Below are 18,258 nucleotides of genomic sequence, written 5' to 3'. Positions count from 1 at the left end.
ATTCCATGCTCCCATTTCTCTCCTGTCTCTGTAAAATCAATAAAGTATTAAAAAAAAAAATCACAAAGCATCCTTTTGCCACTTGGTTTAAATGATACATCACATATTATATATAGTCAAAGCTTTAACATTATTTGCCTTTTCAAAAATAATCTCTATCCTGACCCTTGGTAGAGCTTCAACCTGGAACACTGAGGTCCTAAGGTTCAAAACCTCAAGGTTACTGACTTGAGCATGGGCTCAATCCGACTTGACCATAGGGTCACCGGCTTGGGCAAAGTATCATCAACATGATCCCATGGTCACTCGCTTGAGCAAGGAGTACTGGCTCAGATGAATCCCACCCCCCACCCCACCCACCATCAAGGCATGTATGAGAGGCTATCAATGAACAATTAAAGTACCATTATAATGAGTTGATGCTTCTAATCTCTGTCCCTTCCTGTATCTATCTCTTCTTCTCTATCTTGTTAAAAAATAATAACTTCTAAACAATACTTTCGAAATACTATTACTTTGTTACACACACACACACACACACACACACACACACACACACACACACTTTTTGGGACATTATTTTTAGCAAGAGAGAAAGAGACAGATACAGACAAGACAGGAAGAAAGAAAGATGAGAAGCATCAATTCTTCATTGTGTCACCTTAGTTGTTCATTGACTGCTCTGACGGGGGCTGGGTGGGGTGGGTAGTAGGGGGGCGCTGCACCTGAACCAGTGACTCCTTCCTCAAGCCAATGACCTTTGGGCTCAAGCCAGTGACCTCGGGGTTTTGAACCTGGGTCCTCAATGTCCCAGGCCAATACTGCGCCACCGCCTCGTCAGGCGGGACTATTTTTGATAACATAGGCCACAAACAAAATCAATGAAATAATATATATACTGCTCACAAAAATTAGGGGATATTTCAAAATGAATATGAAGCAATAAAATATATCCTAATTTTTGTGAGCAGTATATTTATAAGCTATACTCTGGTGAGTTAAAAGGCAAATAACTATTTTGGGGAATGATATCTTGAATGTATAATAATTTTCTCCAGCCTAACCAGGATATAGCACAGTGGATAGAGCAGGGGTCGGGAACCTATGGCTCGTGAGCCAGATGTGGCTCTTTTGATGGCTGCATCTGACTCACAGACAAATCTTTAATAAAAAAATAACGTTAAAAATATAAAAAATTCTCATGTATTACAATCCATTCATTTCCTACCGCTCATGTTCATGGTTATGGGGGGCTAGAGCCAATCACAGCTGTCCTCTGGGACAACACCAAATTTTTATTGAATAACGCATATGTACACAGGTCGTTGTATGGCTCTCACGGAATTACATTTTAAAATATGTGGTGTTCATGGCTCTCTCAGCCAAAAAAATTCCCGACCCCTGGGATAGAGCGTTGAACTGGGACATGAAAGACCCAGGTTTGAAACCCCAAGGTCACTGGCGAGCGCAGACTCATCTGATTTGAGCAAGGTTCACCAGCTTGAGCCCAAGGTCGCCAGCTAGAGCAAGGGGTTACTTGGTCTGTGATAGCCTCCCCAACAGCCCCCCCATCAAGGCACATATGAGAAAGCAATCAATGAGAAACGAAGGAGCCACAACAAAGAATTGATGCTTCTCATCTCTCTCCCTTCCTGTCTATATCGGTCACGTCACTCTACTCTCTCTCTCTGTCTCTGTCACAAAAATAAATAAATAAATAAATAAAACAGCTATTTTCTTCAACTGATTCAGTCTCTGGCAAATACCAAATTATTTTCTTTTTACATCTCAAAAACACAAATCTAGCTTTCCTTCCTGCAGGAAAACTGAGATGAGAAAAAACTTAGGTACTTATCTCACAAAATAATTTATTCATAATTCCACCTGCAAATATTTATTGTCGCTATAACAGTACTGGGAACACAGAATATTTTTCTCCCTTTTCTAAACCAAGATATGCTGATGAAAATGACAATATATAATACTAACTATATACATTCTTTCCATTAACCCGCTAGTAATATATGTAATTAATTTAACTACCAAATTACTGTTTCTATTTATTAAAATTTAAAAGATAGATGTGCTACCTGACCTGTGGTGGTGCAATGGATAAAGCGTTGGCCTGGAATGCTGAGGTTGCCAGTTCAAAATCCTGGGCTTGTGTCACCAAGGTACGTATGGAAAGCAACTACTACAATGCATCCCGCTCCTTCCCCCCTTTCTCTCTCTCCTCTCTAAAATGAATAAAAAATAATCTTAGTAAATAAATAAATAAATAGATGTGTTTATAACAAAATAACATTTTGACATACATTCCAGAACTTGTATAAACAAGTATTACCGTTATAAAACCATTTAATAACTCTTGGGATAGCAAACACAGGAGGTTGATAACCTTTTTCTGTTAAGGACCAGACAGTAAATATTATAGACTCTTTTTAAGACATATGGGCCTGACCAGGCGGTGGTGCAGTGGATAAAGCATCACCCTGGAAAGCTGAGGACCCACGTTCAAGACCCCAAGGCCACCGGCTTGTGTGTGGGCTCACCAGCTTGAGCATGAAATCAAGACATGACCCCATGGTCACTGACTTAAGTCCAAAGGTTGCTGGCTCAGCTGGAGCACACCTCAGGTCAAGGCACATATGAGAAAGCAATCAGTGAACAACTAAGGTGATTCAACTATCAGTTGATGCTTCTCATCTCTCTCCCTTCCTATCTGTCTGTTCCTCTCTCTCAACAACAACAAAATACCCTGGGCTTGCCTAATCAAGGCCCATATAACAAGCAAGCAATGAAAAGCTAAGGTGGGGAGGCAAATATGAGTTGATACTTCTTATCCCCCCAACTCGTAAAATCAATAAATAATATTTAATCTTTAAAAATAAATAAATAATGTATATGGAAAGATGCACAAACATTACATGCAAATACTATGCCATTTTATATAAGGGACTTGAGATCCACAGATTTTGTTATCCTCAGGAGTCCTAAAACCAATCCCCTACAAATGCCAAGGCACAACTGTAAATTAATATTACGTAAATTATCTGTAAGTTAATTTTATGTTATACAAAGTTCACCTCAATTCTTTAAAAACTACAGGGATGGGGCCCTGGCCGGTTGGCTCAGTGGTAGAGCGTCGGCCTGGCGTGCAGGAGTACCGGGTTCGATTCCCGGCCAGGGCACACAGGAGAAGAGCCCATCTGCTTCTCCACCCCTCCCCCTCTCCTTCCTCTCTGTCTCTCTCTTCCCCTTCCGCAGCCAAGGCTCCACTAGAGCAAAGTTTGCCTGGGCGCTGAGGATGGCTCTGTGGCCTCTGCCTCAGGTGCTAGAATGGCTCTGGTTGTGGCAGAGCAACACCCCAAGATGGGCAGAGCATTGCCCCCTGGTGGGCATGCCGGGTGGATCCCGGTAAGGCACATGCGGGAATCTGTTTGACTGCCTCCCTGTTTCCAACTTCGGAAAAATACAAAAAAAAAACCTACAGAGATGGGCCCTGACCAGTTAGTTGGCTCAGTGGTAAAGTGTCGGCCTGGCATGTGCATGTCTTAGGTTTGATTCCCAGTCAGGGCACACAGGAGACACATCCATTTCTCCACCCCTTCCCCTCTCGCTTCTCTCTCTCTCTCTCTCTTCCCCTCCTGCAGCCATGGCTCAATTGGAATGAGTTGGCCCCGGGCGCTGTGTATGGCTCAATGGCCTCCATGTCAGGCACATGCTGAGCAACAGAGCAATGTCCCCAATGGGCAGAACATCACCTCCTAGTGGGCTTGCCGGGTAGATCCTGGTTGGGGCACATGAGGAAATCTGTCTCTCTGCTTCCCCTCCTCTCACAGAATAAAAAAATAAATTAAATAAAGCCTGACCAAGCAGTAGCGCAGTGGATAGAGCCTCGACCTGGGATGCAGAGGGCCCAGGTTTGAAACCCCAAGGTCGCCAACTTGAGCACAGGGTCACTGGCTCAGCCAGAGACCCCCCCCAACCCACCCCCATCAAGGCACATATGAAAAAGCAATCAATGAACAAATAAGGTGCCACAATGTAGAATTGATGCTTCTCATTTCTCTCCCTTCCTGTCTGTCTGTCCCTATCTGTCCCTCTGTCTCACTAAAAAAGAACAAAACTGCAGGGATAACACTGAAAATGTGCAAGAGCAGGTGCAACACTGGCCGAATAGCTTGATTGGTTAAAGCATCATCCCAAAGTGCAAAGGTTGCCATTTCGATCCTGGTCAGGGTACATACAGGAACAGATCAATGTTCCTGTCTCTCGTGCTCTCTCTTCTTCTCTTCCTCTCGTTAAAATCAGTAAATTAAAAATAAATAAAAGAGCAAGTGTAATTTCAGAAATGGCCTCATTTTACTTGTGATATTTAATTTTAAAACTTTAGATAACATCAAATGTGGATTTGACCTACGTCTTTATCCAAGAAAAAGAAAAACATGCATCCACACTATAACCTGTACATGAATCTTCACAGCAGCCAAGATGTGAAAACAAACCAAAGATTCATCAACTAATTAATCAATGGATAAACAAAATCTGGTATATCCATGCAATGGATATAATTCAATCACATTTAACTTAGATTATTGTGGTAGATGTATAGCTCAATGAATATACTAAAAATCACTGAATTATATACTTTAAATGGGCATATTGTATGGTATGTGAATTATACCACAACAGAGCTGCTAAAATTTTAACTCATGAAATTGGACCCTTACCTCCACATATACAAAAACTAACTCAAATATTTCAAAGATCCAATCTGAAATTATAAAACTCTTAGTGGATTGGTAACAGATTCAGAGAAAGGATACCAAAAGCATGAGCAACAGAAGAAGTAAATAAAATGGACTCTATTAAAATTAAAATCTGCCTGACGTTGGACTGGGATGCAGAGGACCCAAGTTCGAGACCCCGAGGTCACCAGCTTGAGTGCGGGCTCATCTGGTTTGAGCAAAAGCCTACCAGCTTAAACCCAAGGTTGCTGGGTCCAACAAGGGGTTACTCAGTCTGCTGAAGGCCAGCGGTCAAGGCACATATGAGAAAGCAATCAATGAACAACTAAGGTGTTGCAACGCGCAATGAAAAACTAATGATTGATGCTTCTCATCTCTCTGTTTCTGTCTGTCTGTCCCTGTCTATCCCTCTCTCTGACTCACTCTCTGTCTCTGTATAAAAAAATAAAAAAAATAAAAAAATTTAAAATCTTTGTGCAGCAAAAGACACTATATCAAGAGTGATTACAGCCTGACCTGTGGTGGCGCAGTGGATAAAGCGTCGACCTGGAAATGCTGAGGTCGCCGGTTCGAAACCCTGGGTTTGCCTGGTCAAGGCACATATGGGAGTTGATGCTTCCAGCTCCTCCCCCCTTCTCTCTCTCTCTTTCTCTCTCTCTCTGTCTCTCTCTCTCCCTCTCTCTCTCCTCTCTAAAATGAATAAAATAAAAAATTTTTTAAAAAAAGAGTGATTACACAGAGAAAGACAAGTACCATATAATTTCATTCATATGTGGAATCCAATGAACAAAATGAACAAACAAGTAAAATAGAGACAGACTCAATAGAGATCAGGTTGATAGCTTGGGGGGGAGGTGCTGGGAGAGAGGAGTGGAGGGATTGAGCAAAAAAGAAATAAATTTCATGGATATGGACACCAGTGTGGTGACTGTCTGAGAGAGAGGAGTGGGGGAGATGGAGGAGGGTATGGTGTGGTGAATACACAATACAGTGTACAGATGATGAGTTATAGAACTGTGCACCTGAAACCTGTATAAATTAACCAGTGTCACCCCAATAAATTCAATAAAAAGAAAAAAATGAAGTGATTATTAGATACTGACAGCAAAGGAGAAAATATTTGCAAATCATACACCTGATAAAAGTCTAGTATCCAGAATATATATGTAACTTATGCTATGACACAACAAAAGACAAACAACCCAATTTTTAAAATGAGTAAAGAAGCCTGGAACGCTAAAGTTACTGGTTTGAAACAGTGGCCTTGTCTGGTCAAAGGCACAAACAACAGTCATTGAACCAAAGTGAAGCAACTGTGAGTTGATGCTTCTTGTCCCTCCCCCAACCCCTCTACTCTATCAGTAAAATCAATAAATAAAATCATTTTTTAAAAAAATGAGTGCCTGACCAGGCGGTGGCGCAATGAATAGAGCGTCAGACTGGGATGCGGAAGACCCAGGTTCCAGACCCCAAGGTTGCCAGCTTGAGTGCAGGCTCAACTGGTTTGAGTAAAAGCTCACCAGCTTGGACCCAAGGTCGCTGGCTCAAGCAAGGGGTTACTCGGTCTGCTGAAGGCCCGTGGGTACATATGAGAAAGCAATCAATGAACAACTAAGGTGCCACAACGTGCAATGAAAAACTAATGATTGATGCTTCTCATCTCTCCCTTCCTGTCTGTCTGTCCCTATCTATCCCTCTCTCTGACTCTCTCTCTGAAAAAAAAAAAAAGAGTAAAAGAAAAAGGACTGGAGGTGGATAGTGGTAATGGCTACACAACTATTTAAATGTACTTATTGCCACTGAAATATCCATCTAAAATTGTTTAAGATGATTAATTTTATGTTATGTACATTTTACATTCAATCTTTAAATTGGCAAAGGACTTACATAAACATTTCTCCAAAAATAAATGGTCATAGAAAATGCTCACTAGTCACTGAGGAAATGCAAATCAAAACCATGATTTACATTTGCAATGCAAATGAAGTTGCAAAACCATACTACTTCACACTCACTAAGATACTATAATCACACACACAAAAAAATCACCAGAAAACTAAGTATAATGCTATACACTGCTGGTGGGAATATAAAATGGTGCTGTGAAAGAGTCTGGCAGTTCCTAAAAAATTAAACAAGTCCAATATAATTAAAGAGACAGGATCTGTAATAAAAAACCTGACAACAAAGAATAGACCAGGAGCAGATGGCTTCATAGGTGAATTCTAGGAAACATTGAAAGAGAAAGTAATACCAACTCTTTCTAAACTCTTCCACCTGACCAGGTGGTAGCACAGTGAATGGAGCCTTGGCCTGGGACACATGGGCTCACCAGCTTGAGGGTAGGATCAAAGACATAACCCCATGGTTGCTGGCTTGAACCTCAGGTCACTGGCCTGAGCAAGGGAGTCACTGGCTCACCTGGAGCCCTCTGGTCAAGACCCACATGAGAAACAATCAATGAACAACTAAAGTGCCGCAACTATGAGTTGATGTTTCTCATCTCTCTCCCTTCCTGTCTCTGTCTCTGTCTCTCTCTCTCTAGCTCACTAAAAACAAAAACAAACAAAAAAAATCTCTTCCAGAAAATAAAGGGAACACTTTCAAACTCATTTCATGAGGCCACCATCACTGATACCAAACCAAATACACCACACACAAAAAAGAAAACTACAAATCAGTATCAGATAAACATAAATGCTAAAATATTTAACACAATCTTAGCAAGCCAAATTCAACAGCACATTAAATAAATCATACATCATGAACAAATCACAGTTATATCTCTGGGATGCAAGGATGGTTCAACATCTGCAAACCAATGTGTTACATATATACCACATTGTCATAAAAAAAATAAAAATCACATGGTGGTGCTCTTGCAACTTCCAGCAGCTCCTCCTTGCCTCTCCTCTCCCAGTCCAAAGCCTCAGAGAACCAGAGCAAGAAGACAGGAAGGACCCCAAGGCAAGCTTGAGGCCCTGGAACTATCACAACCTGCTTGCTTCAACTAAAAAGATGAAAGAGAATTTAGAAACTTTATTGTCTGGCTTGAAGATCAGAAAAATCAGACACTGCATGATTGAAGACATAGGTAATTTAAGAAACATCCACAGCAGTGACTGGCCCAAGTTCTTTGAAAGTATCTCAGAGATGTTATCTGTCTGTTCAAGATTGACAAGAAGTGACTGACTGGCTTCTTGGTTTAGCTGTTAAGACTTGAATGTGGAGATAATGCTGAAAAGTATGAGGACTCAGTACTTGATAATATAAAATATGCTGACAATGTAGCTAAAAATGCTGAGCCATTGATCAATTTGGATGTACGGTAAATAATCCTGATTTTAAGATTCGTATAGTGGCTTTGGTTAACCTTCAGAGTTAGCGACATGATGATCACCTGATAATGCTCAAGGCACTTCATGTTTTGGTCCAAGATCTCCTGACAAAAGATGCAACTGCTAAAGCAAATCAAACAAAAGAGGGATTGCCTGTTGCTTCAGACAAGCACATTCTTGGTTTAGACATAGGAGATGCAGTTCTTAATGAAGCTGCTCAAATTCTGTGATCGCTGCATATAGGAGAGGTCAGAGAGCTACAGACAAAAATTAATGAAAACACAGTAGCTGTTCAGGCAATTCTTGCTGATCCAAAGAAAGACCACAGACTGGGGAAAGTTGGAAGATGAACATTTTAAGATTTCAGCCTCTGTCTACTTAGTACAACTGGGATGTATGCTCACATGTGATTCTAAATCAAATGCCACTTTTTCAAGGGTAGAATCCAAGAAAATTGACTATATTCTAGAAATTTACCATCATTCTTTTATTTTAATAAAATTTAGGAAAGTGAAGGTGAGGAGAAATAACATGATCATCTCAATTGATGAAAAAAAAAAAAAGCATTAGACACAATCCAGCACTCCTTTATGGCAAACAATGGAACGTACCTCAACACAAAAACACAGGAAAAACTCACAGGTAACTTGATACTCAGGGGAAAAACTGAAAGCTTTTCCTCTAAATTCCAGAATAAGACAAGGATTCCCAATCTCACTACTTCTATTCAATAGAGTAGTAGAACTTCAATTAAGCAAGAAAAATTATTAAAAGGCATTCAAATTGTAAAGAAAGAAAGAAATGATCCATTTGCAGGAAACATGATGTCTAACCCTAAAGATTCCACCAAATACTTAGAAAAAAGAATAACAAAATTTGGTAAAAAAAAGTTGCAAGGTACAAAAATCAGTAGCATTTACTTACACTAACAACAAAATATTTGAAAAAAAAACCTAGAAAATAATGAAATAGGCCTGACCTTTGGTGGTATGGTGGATAACACACCGACCCAGAATGTTGAGGTCGATGGTTCGAAACCCAGGGCTTGCCCAGTCAAGGCACATATGAAAAGCAACTACTGTAAGTTGATGCTTCCTACTCCTCACCCCCTTCCTCTCCTTCTCTCCTCTAAAATTAAAAAAATCTTACCAAAAAAATATGAAATACTTAGGATACACTTAAAACCAAGGAGCTAAAAAGACTTGTACACTAAAAACTATATAACATCGATGAAAGAAACACAAACAAATGAAAGATACTCCTGATTATGAACTTAAAGACAATATTGTCAAAATGTGTATATTACTCAAAACAATCTACAGATTCAATGCCATCCCTATCAAAATCTCAACAGTATCTTTTACATAAATAGAAGAAAAAAACCACCTAAATTTATTTATTTATTTTTGTTAAAGATTTTTTTATTGATTTTACAGAAAAAGGAGAGAGAGGGATGGGGGCGAGAAGTATCAACTCATAGCTGCTTCACTGCAGTTGTTCACTGATTGATTGTCCTATGTGCCTTGACTAAGCAAGCCCAGGGTTTCAAGCTGGCAACCTCAGCATTCCGGGTCAGTGCTCTATCAACTGTGTGATCACAGGCCAGGCAAAAACCTAAAATTCATTTGGAACAACAAGAGACTCCAAAACAGCCAAAGCAATATCAAGCAAGAACACACCAGGAGACCTCATGTTTTTTTGTTTCTTTGTTTGTTTTTGTTTTTCTGTTTTTTGTATTTTTCTAAAGTTGGAAACCGGGAGGCAGACAGACTCCCTCATGCGCCCGACCAGGATCCACCCGGCACGCCCACCAGGGGGTGATGCTCTGCCCATCCGGGACTTTGCTCTGTTGTGACCAGAGCCAATCTAGCGCCTGAGGCAGAGGCCATGGAGCCATCCCCAGCGCCCGGGCCATCTTTGCTCCAATGGAGCCTCGGCTGCGGGAGGGGAAGAGAGAGACAGAGAGGAAGGAGAGGGGGAGGGGTGGAGAAGCAGATGGGCTCTTCTCCTGTGTGCCCTGGCCGGGAATCGAACCCGGTACTCCTGCACGCCAGGCCGACGCTCTACCACTGAGCCAAACGGCCAGGGCTAGGAGACCTCATGTTTACTGATTTCAAAATATATTACAAAGCTATAGTAATCCAAAGAAACATAATAACAGACATACTAACACTAACCAATGAAACAGAATAGAGAGCCCAGAAATAAACCAACACATTTACAATAAACTGATGTTCAACAAAATACGCAAGAATATACACTGGGGAAAGGATAGTCTCTTCAATAAACAGTGCTGGGAAAAATGAATACCCACACACACAAAAATAACACTGGCCCTGAACTTACAGCATACACAAAAATCAAGCCAAAACGGATTAAAGATTTATTTCTTAGGCCCTGGCCGACTGGCTCAGTGGAAGAGCATTGGCCTGGTGTGCAGGAGTCCCAGGTTCGATTCCCGGCCAGGGCACACAGGAGAAGCGCCCATCTGCTTCTCCACCCCTCCCCCTCTCCTTCCTCTCTGTCTCTCTCTTCCCCTCCCACAGCTAAGGCTCCATTGGAGTAAAGTTGGTCTGAGCGCTGAGGCTGGCTCTGTGGCCTCTGCCTCAGGCACTAGAATGGCTCTGGTTGCAACAGAGCAACGCCCCAGATGGGCAGAGCATCACCCCCTGGTGGGCGTGCCGGGTGGATCCTGGTCGGGCGCATGCAGGAGTCTGACTGCCTCCCCGTTTCCAACTTCAGAAAAACACACACACACACACACACAAAAAGATTTATTTCTTTTTCCCTTCTCTTCCAAGTGAGAGGAGGGGAGACACAAATCAATCTAGCCATGGCTGCGAGAGAGGAAGAGTGAGAAAGTGAGAGTGAAAGAGAGAGTGAGAAGGGGAGGGGAGGGGTGGGGTGGCCAAGCAGATGGCTGCTTCTCCTGTGTGCCCTGACTGGTAATCAAATACAGACATCCACATGCCAGGCTGATGCTCTACCACTGAACCAACTGGACAGGGCCTAAATTTTTAGACCTAAGACCTAAAATTACAAAACTCCTAAAAAAAGACAGAGGAAATCTTCCTGACATCAGATTTGGCAATGATTTCTAGGAGATGGTATTAAAACACAGGAAACAAAAGGAAAAAAGAACATATACGATTTTCTCAAACTAAACAGCTCTGAACAGCAAAAGAAATGATCAGCAGAATGAAAAAGCAACCTATTTAAAGGTAGAAAATATGTGTAACTCATATACCTGATAAAGGGGTAATACTCAAACCATATAAGGCACTCTTAAAACTCAACAGCAAGGCCCTGAGTTGGCTGTTCAGTTGGTTAGAGCATTGTCCCAAAAACCGAGGTTGCAGGTTTGATCCCCAGTCAAGACACGTATAAGAATCAACTAATGGGTCAAAAAAAGAGTGAAACGATAAATCAATGTTTTTCTTTCTCTATCTAAAATCAATCAATAAATTAATGAATTAAAAACTCAAGCCTGACCAGATGGTGGCGCAGTGGATAGAGCATCGGACTGGGATGCGGAGGACCCAGGTTCGAGACCCCGAGGTCGCCAGCTTCAGCACAGGCTCATCTGGTTTGAGCAAAAGCTCACCAGCTTGGACCCAAGGTCGCTGGCTCGAGCAAGGGGTTACTCGGTCTGCTGAAGGCCCGCGGTTAAGGCACATATGAGAAGGCAATCAATGAGCAACTAAGGTGTCGCAATGAAAAACTGATTAATGTTTCTCATCTCTCTGTTCCCGTCTGTCTGTCCCTATCTATCCCTCTCTCTGACTCTGTCTCTGTAAAAAAAAAAAACAACTCAAGCCCTGCCTGGCCTTTCGTTATACATTGGATAGAGAACCAACCTAGAATTCTGAAATTGGTCAAGGCACATATGAGAAGCAACCAATCAACAGCTAGAGTAAAGCAAACATGTCTCATCCCTCCACCCTCCCCTCTCTGTAAAATCAATAAATAAAATCTTAAAAAACAAACAAACAAAGAACCTCAAGCCCTGACCAGGTAACTTGGTTGGTTAGAGCATCATCCCAATATACCAAGGTAGCTGGTTCAATCCCCAGTCAGGGCACATACAGAAACAGATATATGTTCCTCTCTCCTACTCTCTTCTCTTCCTCTCTCTAAAGTCAATAAAGTAAACATTAAAAAAAAAAAAAAGAATCGCCTGACCAGGCGGTGGCACAGTGGATGGAGCGTCGGAATGGGATGCAGAAAACCCGGGTTCGAGACCCCGAGGTCGCCAGCTTGAGCGTGGGCTCATCTGGTTTAAGCAAAAATTCACCAGCTTGGACCCAGGGTCGCTGGCTCAAGCAAGGGGTTGCTCGGTCTGCTGAAGGCCCATGGTCAAGGCACATATGAGAGAGCAATCAATGAACAACTAAGGTTTCGCAATGCATGACGAAAAACTAATAATTGATGCTTCTCATCTCTCCGTTCCTGTCTGTCTGTCCCTGTCTATCCCTCACTCAGACTCTCTGTCTCTGTAAAAAAAAAAAAAAAAAAAAAAAAGAATGAGAAGCAATCAATGCATAATTAAAGTGAAGCAACTATGAGTTGATGCTTCTCATTCTCTCTTTAAAAATTAAAAAAAAAAGTTAAGGATTATATATGCTTGCTATTATTTATAAAGCATTATAAGTATTCTCTTAAAGGAAACAATAGTATGTTATTTTTATCCTCTAACTACCCTACTTTAGTGATTTAATGTGTCTAGTATTTGGACTGCCTTGATAGTACGTAAAAATTTAAAGTATAATTTTTTTTAAGAGAGGAAGGGAGAAAGAGATAGACATCTATTTGCTGTTCCACTTATTTATGCATTTCATTGGTTGAATCTTGTATGCTTTAACCAAAGATCAAAACCACAAACTTGCCTATCAGGAATAAACATTCTAACCAACAAACTACCTAGCCAGGGATCAAATATAATTTATAAAGGCATATAGATTCTGTTCAAATTAATCTTTAAGTCCTCTTAAGATTAAATTGAAATGTCAAGTGCTTCTTCAAGTTAATATCAACTTTCTAGTTAGCATCAAAATGGAGTAAAATTAAATGGAAAGATGTTTTCAATCAAAAAATACCTTATGGGACCTAGCCGGTTGACTCAGTGGTAGAGCGTCGGCCTGGCGTGCAGGAGTCCCAGGTTCGATTCCCGGCCAGGGCACACAGGAGAGGTGCCCATCTGCTTCTCCACCCCTCCCTCTCTCCTTCCTCTTTGTCTCTCTCTTCCCCTCCAGCAGCTGAGGCTCCATTGGAGCAAAGTTGGCCTGGGTGCTGAGGATGGCTCTGTGGCCTCTGCCTCAGGTGCTAGACTGACTGGCTCTGGTTGCAGCATAGCGACGCCCCGGATGGGCAGAGCATCGCCCCCTGGTGGGCATGCCGGGTGGATCCCAGTTGGGCGCATGCAGGAGTCTATTTGACTGCCTCCCCGTTTCTGGCTTCGGAAAAATACAAAAAAAAACCCAAAAACCTTATGTCCTGGCACAATGGCTTGGTTGGTTGGAGTAGCGTCCAGAAAGTGGTTGCCAGTTCAGTCAGGGCACATAAAGGAATGGATCAATGTTCCTGTCTCCCTCTTCATTCCTTTCTCTAAAATCAATAAAATAAGTCTGACCAGACCTGACAAGGAGGTAGCACAGTGGATAGAGTATCAGACTGGGATGCAGAGGATACAGGTTTGAAACTTGGAGCTTGCATGCCGGCTTGAGCACGGGCTCACCAGTTTGAGCGTCAGGTCACTGGCTTGAGCGTGGGATCATAAGATATGACCCCATGGTCACTGGCTTGAGCAAGGGGCCACTGGCTCTGCTATAGCCCCCACACAACATCAAGGCACATACAAGAAAGCAATCAATGAACAACTAAGGTGCTGCAATGAAAAATTGATTCTTCTCATCTCTCTGCTTTCCTGTCTGGTCTGTCTGTCTCTCTCACTAAAAAAAAAAAAAGCTGAGGTGAGAAAACTGAGTTGATACTTCTTGCTAACCCCTCTTCTCTCTCTGTAAAATCAATAAATAACATCTTTTTTTAAAAAAAAAAGTATTGGTAGGATGTGAAAAGGGAAATCTGACCCTGGCCAGATGGCTCAGGGGATAGAACGTAGGTCCAGCATATTGACATGCAGGGTTTGATTCCTAGTCAGGGCACACAGGAGAAGCAACTATCTAATTCTCTCCCCCTTCTCTGCCTCTTCCTCTCCTGTAGCCAGTGGCTGGATTGGTTCCAACATCGGCCCCAGATGCTGAGGATACCTCAGATGGTCTGAGTGCATCAGCCCCAGGAGCTAAAAAATAGCTCAGCTAGTTCGAGCATCAGCCACAGACAGAGGTTGCCAGGTCGATCCCAGTCAAGGCACATGAAGAGTTTTGTCTCTCTCTCTCTCCCGTCCCCTTAAAAAAAAAAAAAAAAAAAAGGAAGCCTTGGTGGGAATATAAATTGGTTCTATGGAAATCATAAGAAGGTTCTTTAAGAAATTAAAAATGTAACTACCATATGATCCAAAAATCCTACTTCTGAGAACTGAAATACCCAAAAGAAGCCTGACCTGTGGTGGCACAGTAGAAAAAGCATTGCCCTGGAAAGCTGAAGTCGCTGGTTCGAAACCCTGGGCTTGCCTGGTCAAGGCATATAAAGAAGTTGATGCTTCCTCCTCCTCTCCCCTTCTCTTTCTCTCTCTTTCTCTCTCTTTCTCTCTCTCTCTCTCTCCCTAAAATGAATAAAGTCTTTAAAACTAAAATTATAAAATACTCAAAAGAATTACAAAAGGATCTCAAAGCAATAATTCACATTTGCTATATCAGAGGTCCCCAAACTTTTTACACAGGGGGCCAGTTCACTGTCCCTCAGACCACTGGAGGGCCGAACTATAAAAAAACTATGAACAAATCCCTATGCATACTGCACATATCTTATTTTAAAGTAAAAAAACAAAACGGGAACAAATACAATATTTAAAATAAAGAACAAGTAAATTTAAATCAACAAACTGACCAGTATTTCAATGGGAACTATGGGTCTGCTTTTGGCTAATGAGATGGTCAATGTGCTCCTCTCACTCACCACCAATGAAAGAGGTGCCCCTTCCGGAAGTGCGGTGGGGGCCGGATAAATGGCCTGAGGGGGCCGCATGCGGCCCGTAGTTTGGGGACCCCTGTGCTATATCATTGCTTACAATAGAAAAGACTTAGAAACAAGCTCAATGTCCTCCAACAGATAAATGGAAAAAGAAAATATGGTATTTACACATGCCGTACAATATTATTCAGCCTTCTTTTTACAAGGTAGATGAATGTGGAGGACGTTATTCTAAGAGAAATAAACCAGACACAGAAGAACAAATTCTACATGACTGTACTTACATCAGGAATCCAAAACAGTCAAATTCACAGAAGTCAGAATGGTGGTTACCAGGGCTTGTGGCGAGGGGAGATCAAGGATGTGTTAGTCAAAGGGCATAGTTTTACTTATGCAAGATGTTAAAGCCTAGAGATGTATGTACACCATAGTGCTTATAGTTTGCTGGGGGTTTTTTTAAGGGTTTTCTTTTAAAACCCAGGGGGCTACGCTCTGCCCACCAGGGGGCAATGCTCTGCCCCTCCAGGGCATTGCTCTGCTGCGACCAGAGCCACTCCAGCGCCTGGGGCAGAGGCCAAGGAGCCATCCCCAGCACCCGAGCCATCTTTGCTCCAGTGGAGCCTCGGCTGCGGGAGGGGAAGAGAGAGACAGAGAGGAAGGAGAGAGGGAGGGGTGGAGAAGCAGATGGGCGCTTCTCCTGTGTGCCCTGGCCGGGAATCGAACCCGGGACTTCTGCACGCCAGGCCAACGCTCTACCACTGAGCCAACCGGCCAGGGCCTTTTTTTTACTTTTTATTGATTAGAAAGGAGAGAGTGAGAAGAGGGTGAGGAGTGAGAAGCAACTATAGTTGCTTCTCATATGTACCTTGACTGGGCAAGCCCAGGGTTTCGAACTGGTGGCCTCAGTGTTCCAGGTCAACACTTTATGCACTGTGCCACCACAGGTCAGGCCATAGTACTTAATCTAATGATACAATATACTTAAAAATTTGTTGAGAAAAAAATCTTATGTTTAATGTTCTTTTTATTTTATTTTTTTTTTGAGAGAGAGAGGCCGAGAGGGAGAGAGACAGACAGACAGACAGACAAGAACACCGAGCTGCTCCTATATGTGCCCTGAATGGGGAACTGAACTGGCAACCTTTGCACTCCCAGAGGATGCTCAAACCAACTGAGCTATCCAGCCAGGGTTTAACTTTTTTTATTTATTTATTTTTAGAGACAGAGAGAGGAAAGGAGAGACAGGAGAGGGAAGAGAAGCATTCATTTGTTGTTGCACTCAGTTGCACATTCTTTGCTTGCTTCCCTGTTTAATGTTCTTAAAAAGATGGAGAGTGAGCTTGATTGGTGGTAGTGCAACGGATAAAGCGCTGACCCAGACACAGGTCACCAGTTCAAAACCCCAAGGCTGAGGTTTGAGCACCACCTCCTCTGATTGAACATGGGGTTTGCTGGATTGAGCAGGAACTCATCCACATAATTCCAAAGGTCATTATGCAAAAAACTCAATGATTGCTGGCTTGAGCAAGGGGCCACTGGCTCAGCTTGACCCCAAGGACTGATCCCCAGTCAGTGGGATATATCAGAAGCAACCAACACACAACTAAAGTGAAAACAACTACAAATGAATGCTTCTCATTCTTTCTCCCTAGTCTTTCTCTCTCTCTCAATAAAAAATAAAAATTTTAGCCTGACTGGTGGTGGAGCAGTAGCTAGAGCTTTGACTTGGGATGCTGAGGTCCCAGATTCAAAACCCCAAGGTCACTGACTTGAGTGTGGGCTCATCTGGCTTGGCAGAGGCTTACCAGCTTGAGCAAGGGGTTGTTGGCTTCAGTGTGGGGTCCTCAAAATGATCCCATGGTCACTGACTAGAGCCTAAGATCGCTGGCTTATGCAAGAGGTCACGGGCTCAGCTGGAGACCCCCGGTCAAGGCACATATGAGAAGCAATTATTGAACAACCAAAGTGCCGCAACTAGAGGTTGATGCTTCTCATCTCTCCCTTCCTGTCTATCTCTCTCAAAAATAAATATATAGGCCTGACTTGTGGTGGCGTAGTGGGTAGAGCATCGACCTGGAATGCTGAGGTCACTGGTTCGAAACCCCTGGCTTGCCTAGTCAAGGCACATGTGGGAGTTAATGCTTTCTGCTCCTCCCCCTTCTCTCTCTCTGCCTCTCTCTCTCTCTCCCTGTGTACCTTCTCTCTAAAATGAATAAATAAAATCTAAAAAAAAAAAAAAAAATTAAAAAAATAAATTAATTAATTAATAAATATGTAATACTTTTAAGTAAATCAGTAAAAGCGAAAAGATGAAAACTTTTAGAGGTTATGATGAAATGTATGGCATTATATATGATGACAGTTTCACATGTGCATATTTATCTTCAAACTTATCAGATGTATACCTTGAACATGTATGATGTTTTGTATGTCAATCATATCTCAATAAAAAAATAAATAAAAGCATGCCTGACCAGGCAGTAGTGCAGTGGATAGAGCATTGACCTGGGATGCTGAGGACCCAGGTTTGAAACACCAAGGTCGCCAGCTTGAGTGTGGGGTTACCGGTTTCAGCAACGGGTCACTGGCTTGGCTGCAGGCCATCCCCATCCCACCATCAAGGCACATATGAGAGCAATCAATGAACAACTGAAGTGGCACAAATACGAGTTGATGTTTCCTTCATTTCTCCCTTCCTGTTTTTGTCCCTCACAAAAATAAATAAAATTTAACAACGATAAATTAAAAAAAAAATTTGTCTGACCAGGAGGTGGCTCAGTGGATAGAACGTCGAACTGGGATGCGGAAAACCCAGGTTTAAGACCCTGAGGTCGCCAGCTTGAGCACAGGCTCATCTGGTTTGAGCAAAGCTCACCAGCTTGGACCCAAGGTCACTGGCTCAAGCAACGGGTTACTCGGTCTGCTGAAGGCCCGTGGTCAAGGCACATATGAGAAGGCAATCAATGAACAACTAGGGTGTCACAACGCGCAATGAAAAACTAATGACTGATGCATCTCATCTCTCCGTTCCTGTCTATCTATCCCTCTCTCTGACTCTGTCTCTGTAAAAAGTAAAAAAA

General features: G+C 42.4%; 1 protein-coding gene and 1 pseudogene across 6 annotated transcripts in view; one reads left to right on the top strand and one right to left on the bottom strand.

Moving 5' to 3' along the window:
- NSD1 (nuclear receptor binding SET domain protein 1) overlaps positions 1–18,258 on the bottom strand; it is a 174,076-nt gene that overhangs the window by 132,425 nt on the left and 23,393 nt on the right. The gene's annotated exons all lie outside the window — the stretch shown is intronic.
- On the top strand, positions 7,619–8,439 carry LOC136376011 (RNA transcription, translation and transport factor protein pseudogene; annotated as a pseudogene).

This window comes from Saccopteryx leptura, chromosome 6 (assembly GCF_036850995.1).
Source record: "Saccopteryx leptura isolate mSacLep1 chromosome 6, mSacLep1_pri_phased_curated, whole genome shotgun sequence".
NCBI lineage: Eukaryota > Metazoa > Chordata > Mammalia > Chiroptera > Emballonuridae > Saccopteryx > Saccopteryx leptura.
This window is presented reverse-complemented; position numbering and strand designations above follow the sequence as displayed.